General features: G+C 49.0%; 1 protein-coding gene across 3 annotated transcripts in view; it reads left to right on the top strand.

Annotated features, from left to right (window-relative positions):
* SNX29 (sorting nexin 29) overlaps nt 1-13,443 on the top strand; it is a 573,196-nt gene that overhangs the window by 555,414 nt on the left and 4,339 nt on the right. The gene's annotated exons all lie outside the window — the stretch shown is intronic.

Genomic DNA, 13,443 nt, shown 5'->3' with positions numbered 1-13,443 from the left:
CTACGTGTGCTAGGCCCCCCTGCTTCGTGTTAGTGTCTGTTCAGATTCTTTCACACAGCTAGAAATGGAGCCAGCAGAAAACCAGGAGAGCCCTCACGTGTTGTATTGCTTGTAGTTTCTCCAAGCACCTGGCCATAGCAGGTGCACCCAGGACCCCAGCCCTGATACCCATGCCTTCTGCAGTTTCAGAGCCATCGACCCCACACGCTTCCTTGGAAAGAAAACACAGCTGCTTAAACCAGTCCCTGGGCCTGTCCTTTTGATGTCCAGGATGTTGCTCAAGGGGCCAGTAGAGTCGCCGAGCAAAATCTGCCCCAGCACTTAGTTTGAGATCTGTTGGCTGATAATCAGATGGCTGGCTTCCTTTTTCAGTCCGGTTCTCGTAAAGGAGAAAGACCCTTGTTTGGTCCCTGTGCTCTGGTCCAGCAGGCCATGCCTCCTTGGTACTGGGTGGCCATACAACTGTGAGCAGACAGCCAGAGAGCATTCAGACTAGAACACAGGGCAGCAGACTCGAGCCCACGGGTCAAATCCTACCCACCACCTGTTTTTGTAAATAAAGTTTTGTTAGAACACAACCACTGCCATTCATTTACACACTGTCCGTAGCTTCTTTCCTACTGCAAGAGCAGAGTTGAGTAGTTGAAACAGAGACCGGATGGCCCCTGAAGCCAAAATGTTTACAGTCTGATCTTTTTCAGGAAAAGTTTGCTAACCCTTGAACTAGAATATTGGGACTAATTATATGTAGTGATAGGGAAGAGTCTGCACAGTGTATTATCATTAACAGGAAACAGCAAGGTACAGTACAGTGTGTAATAAAAGTATCAGCTCCTATGTGCAATGGATAGCTTCAGAAAGATACATTAAAAATGATAATTTAGTTCAAAAAATATATTGAGGCTGAAGAGCTGAGATAAGGAAGATGGGGGAATATCTTTTGCTGGATTTGCTGTACCTTTTTAAAGAAGATGGAGATACTGCCCTTTTTTACTTGGGACCTTTTTCTATTTGAGTGAGTGGCATTTTCATAAAACGCTTGGAGGAAACCTGTGAGGGCAGCTCAGAATTGCCAGTTACATTTAAATGGAAATAACTTTTTAGTTGAATCATAAAGGTAGAAAGGCTCAGGGCACAGTGGAAATGTGCTTTTGATCCAGGTATTTCTTTATCTTGGGCTGAGTGATCATGTTCCTAAGCAAGAAGCCATCCAGGTGAGGGCAGCGGTTTCATCTCCTGGTTATCCTCTTTTTCCTTGGATGTGGCCTGGATAATGGAACAGTGGCACGCTGCTGTCAGGAAAATATCGGAAGCCCTCGGTCCCATCCATGCATATCTCCCACCAGCAAACATTCACGAATGGACTGTGCTCAGATCTACCATCTCCCAAGGACAGTTTAAAATTTTCTCTCCAGAAAGTTCAGACATTGTCAAATGTTTAACCCATTTCCCAACCCACCAAAAGCCACCTTTAACCTCAAAGATAAATGGAATTATTCTTTTTTTTTTTTTTCAGCTGGTCTTTAAATTTGAAGAATTTCTTCAAACAGTATGATTGCTTCAAAGTTGTGGTTTTCAGCTCTGGCTTGCATGTTGGGCCACCTGGTGTGCTTTTTAAAAGTACAGAGGCCAAGCCCTGCCCGGTTAATACAACGTGAATCTTTGGAGCTTGGGCCTGAGCGTCACTATTTTTTTTTCTTTTTTTTTTTAGTTCTCCAAGTGGTTCTAAAGTCATCCAGAGCTGAGAACCCCTGCTTTCAAAAGGCTAGAACAAATTCTGGCCTTGGAGTCAGACCTGGGTCTGAACATCCACTCAGCCACTACTGTGAGACTCGGGCACAGTTGTTTCTCTCTGGGCCTCCACCTCTGTATGACAGGATAAAGCTGCCACCGTGCTTTGCAGTGTTTTACGAGAGCTGAGTGAAGTGGCACATGGAAGGGGCAGCTGACTCAGTAACTAGTCATCTCCCCGCCACCTCCTTCCCTCGTGTGCTGTGGAGTAGCACATGAGCTTGGGAGTCAAACTCCTGCACCCCACCCTAGTTCTGCCACTCAGAGCTGGGCAATACAGGACAAGGTCTGTGATGTTTCTGAGCCTCAGTCTCCTCATTTGAAAGATAGAGATTATTATACCCAACCTCACGGAGCTGCAATGAGGACTCAGTGAGACCCCTCTTGTGCCCAGTGCAGAGAAAGTGCTTGATGACAGTAGCCCTTGCTGCTCCCTTGCTGCAGAGGACGCTGTGAGTCAGGGCTGGGAGAGTAAATTTTCACCTTTCTGAGCCAATCTCTGTTGCCACTACTCCACTCTGCTTTTGCAGTGTGAGATCAACTACAGACAATATGGAAATGAATGGGTATGGCTGTGCTCCAATAAAACTTTATGTACACACTTTGTGAAAAGAGAAAGATGCCCAGGTTGAAGCCGGAGAGTGCAGTGGTTAAAGTGGAGGGCCTTGGATTCAGGCTGTCACCACCAAACCCCAGCTGTCACCTTGATGTTCTTAAAACTTGGCCAGTCTTCTTCTCCATGCCTTAGTTTTCCCATCTAAAAGAGGGGACAGTAACAGGACCTCCCTCCTGGCTTTTGTGAGGGTTTAATGAGTGGATACATGCAAGGCAGCAAGGACAGTGCCCATTACCCAGCAAGGGTGAGGACGTCATCAGCAGCTACGGTTCCAATGTGGAGTCTTGCTTGAGAGAGACAGTCGGATAGCCATTCATTTCTCAAAGGTTTACCACTCACCTCCCGTGGGCCAGGCACCAGCACACAGCCAGCTGAGCTGCTGCCCTCGTGGAGTCTCATGGGGGAGACCAAAAAACCAAAAGGCAAACAGATCACATGATGCAGCGGGAGATGCGTGCCATAGTTACAAGGGTAGAGCACATTTTTAGATGGAGCACTGGTTGGGGACAGTCTCTCCAATGAGGTGGCCTCTAAGTTAAGAAGTGAATTCAAGATGAGCGAGGATTTAGCTATGGAAGAAGCTTCCTGGTGGAGGGACCACCAAGTGTGAGGCCTGCCATGTGATGGGAGAGGGCTCAGCAGGTGGCAGAGCCTGGGAGGTGGCCCCCGTGCAGGAAGTGTGGATGGTGAGGGCAGGAGACGGGTGGGGCGGCTGAGCTGGTTGCACATGGCGTTGTCTACAGGGCTGTAAGAACGTGGCATTTATTCCAAGTGCAGCAGGCAGCCCCTGAAAGGTTGTAATGAGGGGCAGTGATATGATCAGCTTTGTGTTTTTAGGAGCTAAGTAAATATAATTAGAGGTGGTAACTCTAGCTGCCTTAGCTCTCTTCTCTCAGAACCCTGTAGCTCAGGCTTGGCCTGGCATTTACAGGCGGGGGAGGTGGTGGATGTCTTCTTACTTCCTGGGGTCTTTCCTGGAATTTTTGGAATCTTTAGTGCAGAACTGCATTATTTCCAGTGGCAGTGATGGAGGATGGGGACTTGGGAATGTGGAGGGTGAATCTGAGACCACTGCTGCCTGGGGCTATCCGCCAGGCTCAGAGGAAGGTAAGATCAAAAGAGCTTGGGTGAAAAGGTAATAAGTTGAACTGGTTATATGTAAGCAGTTCTAATTGCTGAAAACCAGATCAGCTGTCCAACCTGCAGAGCCTGTGCAGACTGACTCAGACGAGCTCTAGCGGGCTTAACCCAGGCAAAGCTGGCGCACACCTGCCGTCACAGCCCAGGAGAAAGTAGCCCAGAACTGCTCCCTCGGGATCTCTAAGCAGTAGCTTGGGGGCTCTTTTGCAGGCTGTTTTGTTCTTTACTGTGTTTTTTACTAAATGAGCAATGCATGGATAAATTCTGGTTGAAAAAATTTGAACGCTGTGAGCATGCCGAACAGAACGTGAACATTACCACTCCCCGCCATCCTTCCCGTCTCTGCATTTTGGTGCACGTATGTGCAACTACACACTTTCTTCACATGAGGTTTCATTTTTAATAAAAACGGGGCCACGTGCTGTCTCTTATTCTGTAACTTGTGGCCCCGCCTCACTGTAAGGTCCTAAGGGCTGGGCTTAGCTCTGTGTTGTCTAGTCGCGGACTCTGGGCCCAAACTGCACATTAAAGATCAGCCTCTGCTCTTTGGTAGCTGTGGCGCTGACCCTCTCTGCTTTAATTTCCACCCCTATAAGATTGGGATGGTAATCACAGCACCCTTTCACAAGGCTGGTGCTCTGGATTGAATGTCCCCCAAACTTATTGATGCTTAATTCTCACTGTAACTGCTGAGGGTGGGAAATCGTATTATGGTAATTGAAAGGAGGATCCTTGAAGAGGTGATTAGATTGTGAGGACCATGCTCTAGTAAATGGATTAGTCCATTGATGGTTTAATGGTGGTCATGGGTGTGGTTCTGGTGGCTTTGAAAGTAGAGTACATGAGAAGCTCTCTCTCTTGCTTCTGCCTTTCTCACAATGTGATAGCCTGCATCGCTGAAGTCACCACTGAAGGAGGTCCTCACTATAAGTTTTCCCCAGACTTTAGACTTCCCAGCCTCCAAACTGTAAGCAATAAATATTGTTTCTTTACAAATTACCCAGTTTCTGGTATTTCTGTTACAAGTAACAGAACGGATTAATATAGCTGATAGAAAGATGATACGAGAATTTGCATAGTTTTTTAGTCCAAGACTTGACAAGCAGTGGCCTTCTTCAATCCATCCAAAATAATTAAATTGAGTCTCTTTGGGGGTTAGCAACTGTGGGGATCCAAAGAAAAACTGGACCCAGTCCTGCCAGAGCCATTTCTGAGTCACACATGGATGGTGAAACCCTTGGAGACCCAGTTCAAACCAATAGGCAGGAAACAGCAAGAAACCTTTGCAGATGTTAGCAGAATAAGGAGCTCATGGGTAGAGTTGGATCCCACGGTGCCGCTGTCACCTACAGTCAGTCCTCCATATCTGCATGTTCTCCATCTAGGATTCAACCGACAGGATTGAAAATATTTCCCCCAAAAAACAATTAAAAGTAACAGTACAATAAAAAAAAATACAAATAAAAAACTACAGTACAACTATTTACATTAGGTATTATGAGTAATCTAGAAACTAAAGTATATGGGAGGATGTGAGTAGTTTATATGCAAATACTACACCCTTTTACATCAGGGACTTGAGTATCTTAGGATTTGGGCATCTGCAGGGGTTCTTGGCACCCAATCCCCCAGGGATACCGAGGGACAACTGTAGTCCTGAGACCCAGGTCTTGCATAGGAGCAAATTCAAAGGCTGTTTAGCCTGGCACACCTCCACCAGCTTCTTCCCTCTTGCTCACAACCACCTGAGGCAGAAGGTAGCTCCAGGCCTCTCCTTCCCAAGCCACAGATCCGAGGGATGTGGGGAGGACAACACCTCTCCAGCTTCCACATCCTGGAGGCACTCAGTTTTTCCAGCTGCAAAAACATGGCTCCATCAGGAGCTGGGGCCTGAAGGACAGTGGCCATGTCTTCGGCAGCACACAGCTAGGTCCTGCTGTGTTCCAGAGCCTCAGCCCAGCAGCAGGCTTGGCCCCTGCCAGGCTATCCTCCAAGCTACGGAAGGCAGCTCCTAGCAAATGGAATATTGACTGGCTCTCCAATCCCAGTTTATAAACGAAATGAAAAGCAGATCTCTCCCAGTGTCTGTTTTCACTGATGAGTGGCTGAGACTATTGGATCAATTTCACCTACATGCGGGAGACAGGGTGCCATGCGATGCACTGCAGGGGCTTCTTAAAAAGAAGTTGCCCTTGGTGCCTTGATGGTTGCCAGTGGGGGGGGGGGGGGCGGGATCAAGGAGAGATGGAGTGAGTTTCTGAAATGAATGTCCAGCCAGCGTGTCAGAAATGCTCACAACCCGATGGTGGGGCTCATTGCCTCAGCTCGAGTCCCTCACCCAGCAGGAGAGGGGAGGAGGGCTGTCTCCAGGGCAACTCTCAGTTCCGAGGAGCTGCTTTCTCCAACTGCCTTCCAGCTGAGAGCCTGTGAGGGGTTATCAGCCATGGGAAATGATATCCCTGCAACCTAGGAGGGCTGGCATCTCGGGGGTTTGGGGAAGGAAGCCTCTGCATCATTTCCTCCCTGTGTTGCCTGCCCATTGGTTTGAACTGGGTTTCCAAGACCATCCCTGAATGTGACCCGGGATTGGCTCCACCATACCAGATCTGAGAGATAGGACTTGGTTATGACCTGGGAACAGCTTTCTCAGAGGAGGAGTGAGCCATGCTGGAGGTGGCCACAGCCAAGTTCGGAAGCAGGTGAAAGGAGGGATAGTCACTCAACAGCACCCCCGATGTGGCCGTGCTCTGTCCTAGCATTAAACATCATCCTTTGATTTGTGACAGAAACCTGCCAGGGCACAGACTGTGATTCTTTTTTTTTTTTTTTTTTTCTCGCTCCATTTTTTAAAAACAGCTGTATTGAGATGCAGTTCGCATACCATACATTTCACTCACTATGTGAATTCGCATTTCACAACTGCGCACACAGTTCAGTAGTTTTACTCTGATCCCCTTTTACAGGTGAGGCATCTGAGTCCCAGAGAGCATTGTGACTTGCCCAAGGGAGCCCAGCTGGTGAACGATAGAGCTGGGAGTAGTCCATGACTTTGTCCCCAGGACCCCTCTTCTTTCTACCCAGAGAAGGGGACAAGGGTCACTGCCTCCCAGGAACCTCAGGCCCTCTGCTTCCCTCCCTGGCTAGTTCTATCAGGGTCTTCCCCTGAGACCCAAAGAGGATCAGAGGTGCTCATTCATGTTGAAAAAGTAGGGATTTTAAAATATTGCCTTTTTAAAGTCAAATTTATTTAAACTGAGGTATAACTTGTATGTGGTAAAATTTGCCCTTTTTATTGTGAGTTCAGTGAGTTTTGACAAATGCATGGAGTCATGTAACCACCACCAAGGTACTGAACGTTGTCCTCGCCCCCCAGATTCCCTAGTGTCCCTCTGTAGTCGGCCCCTGACAGCCACTGATCTGTTCTCTGTCCCTATAGTCGTGCTTTTCCAGAATGTCCTATGAATGGAATCACACAGGGTGCAGGCTTGGAGTCTGGCTTCTCTCATCTTCGAGATTCATCCATGTTGCCAAGAACGTGCCTTTTGAAGAAGAGAACATTTAACCAGTATTTAGAGTGGTAAATGAAGCAGTGGTGATTCATAAGAAAAGTTTTTTAGAAGTTTTAATATGCATTAAAACCATGCTTATGGATATTTTTGCATAGGCCAAGGTGACCTAAAAATAAAAGATACTTAAAATCTTGGCTTTTATATAGGAGATCCGTAGATATGGGGGGAAACGTGGAAAGCACGAGATGATAAAGACAGAGTCTGGGAAGCATCTCTACAGGTTCTAATCCCAGCTCTGGCAGGGTGACCCTGGGCCCCAATGGTGGTCACTTCCCATGATAAATATGCTGTGGTTCTGAGAATCGTACCCTCAGAGTGGCCCCTTCTCATCACTGACCCTGGGCCCCAGAGGCGTTTCAAGGTCATCTAGACCATAACTCTGAAAGTCTGGTTTGTGCTCGGCCTCTGGCCCAGAGAGAGTGTTCTCCCAGTGAGAAAAACTGTGTCAACGTCGTAGGGGCTTCCTAGACCTGAGCACGTTAAACCTCAAGAAGGGGCATTCATTCTGACCTTATGTCCTTTATCATCATGATGTTAATACCAGTGACAGGGAAAACAGATGGCAGTTGGCTTCGTGTGGTGTCCTCAGTTAGCAAATTTAGCAACCTAATATGGTTGGTAACATTACTGGCCCATGGAGTAGGTCTGGTGAGGGGAGACCAGTCCCTGAGCCTGAAAGATGTTGAGTTTTGTTGCCTCTGAACAGGTGGTCATCTGTTACCCCTGGCTGAGGGGGCTGACCTCAGAAAGTGGCTGAGTTAGAACGCACAGACCTCGAATGTCCACATGATCTCATGCACACATCTCAAAGCCTGTCCTAGCCCCTCCATGTTTGCTTGTCAGCCTGCCCCAGACCGTCCCTCTCCCCTGGGCTGTTTCCCAGCTGTTCTGCCTGGAATGCCCTTTCCTTCCCTCTGTGCTCTGCTCAGCCTTCCTCATCCTCCAGAGCTCTGAGCAGCCCTCATCCCACTCGTGTCCTGTGTGGATTTGGTCTGGTCATTCACACCCCCCACCCTGGTCTGAACAACTTGAAGGTAGAAACTGAGCATTCTTTCCCCAGAGCCTGGTGCAGGGTCTGGCCCCAGCTAAGGGGAAACCATAACAATCTCACAGAAGTTATTTTCTGTCATTCATTACAGGATGCCTATGATTTTCCCACCCTCGTTAGCTGACATATCTTAAGGCTGGGACACCTGTCTGTTTGCTTGCTGACTTTTATGTCCTCAGGCTGTCTGTAACCATCCCAGCTAAACATCCGTCTCTGTAGCATTTTTAGGGCCCCTGCTAAGACAAGAGACCACCCTCTGATGTATTAGGACTAGGCAGCCTACTCTGCAAAGCCCAGATGCTGATCTTGTTCCAGAAAGCCTAGGAGGTTTTGCTGAAAGTGTAGATTACAGCTGCTATTGCCACTGGGGAAAATGGGCAACTGTGTGAGAAGAGGGAGGTGTCGATCTGTTCCACTGCAGTCACCATTTTACTGTAACAGGTACTTTACGACATCGTGTTGTGTACCTTAAATACACACAATAATGTTTATTTTAAAAATACAGAGACTAGGATAGTCTCTTCTGAGCAGGTTCCCATTCCCCCAGGTCGGATAGATGTAGGAGTTGAGGGGTTACATCGGGAAAAGGAGGAAGAGGAGGTTTGGGGAATCTGTATTTTTGGAGTTTGTAAAATCTTTATAAAAGCCTCTGCCCAGTTCCCTTGCTATACTAGGTGCCTCTACCAGTAAAAGTTTCTAATATTTTGCTTGCCAGGCTCTGCCCATGCCTCTTACATTCTTGTGTCAGTTATTTCTGGATGTTGAAAGAGACAAATCTGTTTCTAATCGTAGCCGGTTCCATAAGTACGTGTTGAATGATGCGTGTGTGGTAGGAAGGTTGGTTGTTATCTCCATTTCACAGATCAGAACACTGAGTCTTGGGAGGGTGTGTATCTCTCTCCAAGGTCCTGTGATGTCTAACTACAGGAATTCAAGTTTTCTCCCTCAGAATATAGAGTTAAGGCCTTCGGAAATCCATTCTTATGGCTCAGGTAGGGCATCTCCTGCCACCCAGCCTCCCTTCTCTTGTCTGCAGCATGGGAGCAGACACAGCCCGTGCATGACAGCATCAGTGCCGAGGAGCAGGAATGTCATTTCACTTGCTCCCTGGCTTCTCTCTTGCCGAGGCTCCAGAGCCGCAAACTACTTTGTTATAAAACACAGACATGCCAGAGAAGAGACAGTGTGTTTCCAGGTGGCCTGATTTCTGTCGATGGAGCTGACTAAGGAACAGTGCTGTCGCTCTCTGAGCCTCACCTGTGCACAAAGTGGCTGCTACCAAGGGCGGGGAGGAATGAGCGCCACATTCTGGGCACAGAGAATCGCATTGGCGTCAGGAAGTGGAGGCTGCGGCAGGGGCTGGAGGGAGCCTTGGTTAAAGAAAAAATCAATAGTCCTTATTTAAGGCTGTCACTGTAAATGTGAGGCCTTCCTGCTTCCCTTGAAACTGAGCACGGCCCTGGCTCTGCTGGTGGACATCTGTCCTGCAGCAAATGTGGCATTGGCCTCAGCACTGCCCTGGAGGGAAGGGACCCCGGCGAGCACACGGGGGCTCCCGCCCATTGAGAGCAGGCCCTGCCTCTTCCTCCACCCACCCCAGACTTCACACACTGCCAATCCCCCCCCCCCTCCGGCCTTCAGACACCACTGTTCAGCCATGTGACACTGCCAATGTTAGACTGTTCTCAACCTGCAAAAGTGATGGTTTCAAGCTGTTCAACTCTAACTCACTTCGCTCAAGCTCAGCACTCTCAGCAGGTCCCAGACCTGGGGCTCTGGCCACCTGCACCCATTCACCACTCCATACTCCCTGAAGCCACTCGATCCAGCTGGGCCTCCCACAGATGCTGTCCAGCCACTTGGACCAAACCAAGCTCATCTTCCAGGGGCCTGGCCACCCCTCTCGGCCTGTGTTCATGGAAATTCTTGCAGTGGCCTCTGCCCTGGCTCCACCTGGTGTGTCCTCCTCACACCCCGACCCCACCAGAGTGATCGTTCTGAAACGGGGCTCTGCCAGTTGTCACTTCCCCACGTACCACATGCTCATGGTCCTGCCCTTGACCACAGCAGCTGACCCTCACCAGGAGTCACCAGTGCCAGGCACAGGCAGTGACAGATGTAACTCCCATGGCTTCTCAGTGCATGCCCCTGAGGGTGAGCCTGTCTCCCAGGAAAGTGCGGCAGCTGGGCAGGTCTGCCTGGCTGAAACCCACACCTTCTACGATGGCCCCCTCCACATCTCATAGCACACCCTCCTGCACATCCTTCACAGCCCTTCCTCTTCCAGGAAGCCCTCCCCGACTACCCCAATGACCAAGTCAGTGCCCTGCTCAGAACACCCTGTTTCCCCCAATGGAGACATCCACAATGCTCCACCAAAATGATCTCCAGGGTTTACCCTTCCCATTCCTCGATGACACTATGGCTCTTCAAACCCATATTCACCACTGTACCCCTCAGTGCCCAGCATGCTGACAAGAGACACAGTTTCCATTCCTGAGTGGGTTTCCCCTGGCCAGGCATTATTCTGGGTACTTTGTCCATATGATACTCAAAACCTCCCTATCTTTATTATATTCCAGACACCAAGGCTCAGAGAGGACGAGGCACTTGCCTGAGGAAGCACAGCTACTTGGTGGCTGTCCATGGGTTTAGCTCTTGAATCCTTACCACTGCCCTGTGAGGTACATAGGGTCATCATACCCACTTGACAGATGAGGAAACTGAGGCTCAAAGACAGCAGGGCCAGGACATAGGCACACCATCTCAGAGCCCTGTCCTGGCCCTGCTGACTGTGCCCTGCCCCTTATGCCTTCAAGATTCTGGCTTCCCCCAGGCCCTCCCAGAGCCAGTTACCTCCAGGCCCCCACAGGCTCCACTCATTGCTGGCAGGGCTTGTCCCCACCTTGTGCGTCACGGTGGTGGCAGCTGCAGGCTGAGGAGTGGCTGGTTGCACCCTGGATCCTGAATGGTGTGAGGGGAGGAGGTTGTCAGGGCATTGGTTTAAAGTGACATTTCCACCCAAGCCCACCTGTACGTTTCTAAGAATCAGCCCCCCTTCCGGGGCGAGCAGCTATCTCCTCCCAGCATCTTCCCCCTGTCCTCTTGGGTGTTCAGGGATAAAGAGGCATTGGTAATGCAGATCTTTTGAAGGAAAAGAGGGACATGTTTGCTTTGGGCCTGCAGCCAAATGCCATTCTAAAGAAGGAATGTGCAGAAAACCAGCCTGCACTGGCTTCAGAAATGATTTGGAGCGGCTCTGGCTTTGTTCAAGGGCAAGTGTTTCTTTTCCCTCTGTGCACAGTAGGCAAAGCACAATTGACCTCAATGGAGCAGTAATAATTAAAGGGATTCTTCATTTTATTATCTTCTCAAGGTGTCATCCCAAACTCAAAGTGAGGGGCATCTCACTCTGTGTCCACACCCCTGAACAGGTGTGTGCAAATCAGATCACCATAAACAGAATCACTCCTGAGACATTGGGCTATTTCAAGAATCCCCACAGGGACCCCTTTGGGGGATGATTTCTTTATGAATGAGTTATTCCTTAACTCATCTGGTTTGTGCGACTGGACTTGGAGGCAGCTGGCAGTGGACGATCCTGATCTGCCACTTACTCAATGGTGTCCTTGGTCCTGAGCTGCAGATGCTCACCTTTAGATGGGGCCCTGTCTTCCTCACAGAGTCCAGTGGGGCTCAGGCTCACGTCTGGAAGCACCTAGCATGGAGCCTGACCCCGTGGTGGAGCTCAGGACACAGAAAGAGTGTTCATCTTGAGTTGGTTTTTAGGTTTTTTTGTTTTAAAGCATTTTGTACTAGTGAGATATTTATTGTAGAAAATTTATTTCTCATATTTTCTAACATCTGTAATCTCACCACTTAGAGATCATTATTCTTCAGTTAGCCAGTGATATTGATCCTACTTCCTATTCAAATAGCCTGCAGTAGACAGAATAACAGCCCCCAAAATGTCCACACCCTAATCCCTAGAACCTATGAAAGTGTCACCTTACCTGGCAAAGGGGACTTTGCTGATGTGATTAAGGATCTTGATGTAGGGAGATTATCCAGGTGGGCTCACAGGATCCTTTGTAAGAGGGAGGCAGAAGGATCAGTCAGATTTGGAGATGCTATGCTGCTGGCTTTGCAGATGGAGGAACGGGCCACAAACCAAGGACAGCACGAAAGGCAAGGAAACAGGAGGAGCCAGCCCTTCCACCACTTAGACTTTAGCTCCATAAGACCCATTTTGGACTTGTGACCCCCGCAACTATGGGGTCACAGTAATACACTTATGTCGTCTTAAGCCATTAAGTGTATGGTAATTTGTTACAGCAGCCAGAGGAAACTAAGATCCAGTCCATCCTCTGTTCACTGTCTCTGCATTCACAGCTGCAGCCCGGGCTTCTGGGAGTGTGGCAGTGGCCCCTGAAGACCCCTGTACTGTCCCTTCAGTCCATGCCACCCGACAGGCTCCCTCACCACCATCCTGGCCTTCACCCATGCTGTCCCCTCGGCCCCTTTTACAAAGCCTTTCTCTGGGGCACTTCCTGCCATCTTCAAGCAACCTCCCTCAGGCTCGCTTCTCAGGCAAGCCCCAGCTGCATTTGTAACCTGAGTCTTTATTATAATGTATGGTCCTTAACCCTCCTGTGGACTGTGAGCTCCACAGGGCCTGGGAGAGTTTCTGGTGATTCACTTTTGTGTCCGCATCGCCTGGAACAGTGCGTGGCCCATGTGGGTCCTCGAAGTATTAATGGAACAAATGAACAAACATATCCTTCCAATTTTTTCTGTATGTGGCAGGGCTGTGCCCTACTTGCTTTGTTTTAACCTGTGTTCTAGACGTACACCCTTACCTAGTGGCTGCATGCTGTCCTGATGTGTAGATACTTCATAACCAGCATCAGTAACCCCCTCTCCTGGGACTCTTAGGTTGTTTTCTATTTGGGGACCTTTTACACAATGCTGCGATGGCCATCCTAATAATTGGGTGTTGGCATAACCCTGATTCTTCTTTTAGATTAGGGACTTCTAGTGAAATGTACCCTATGTCTTTGCCACGCATCTCTTATGACTTTAAATGCAGTGTTCTCCAAAGCATTCTCTCTTCTTTGGCTTTGAAATGTGCCTTTGCTGGGAGATCAAGGAAAATGGGGAAGAGAAAGCCATGGCTGGCACATTCTTTTGTAGCCTTAAAATGGGGTTCAGACGGTGGCACCCCGAGCTAGCTCAGACACACAGCTTTGCTTGGTTGGATCCTTGCTGTGCTTTTAAAA

This window comes from Cynocephalus volans, chromosome 6 (assembly GCF_027409185.1).
Source record: "Cynocephalus volans isolate mCynVol1 chromosome 6, mCynVol1.pri, whole genome shotgun sequence".
In the NCBI taxonomy this organism is placed as follows: domain Eukaryota; kingdom Metazoa; phylum Chordata; class Mammalia; order Dermoptera; family Cynocephalidae; genus Cynocephalus; species Cynocephalus volans.
This window is presented reverse-complemented; position numbering and strand designations above follow the sequence as displayed.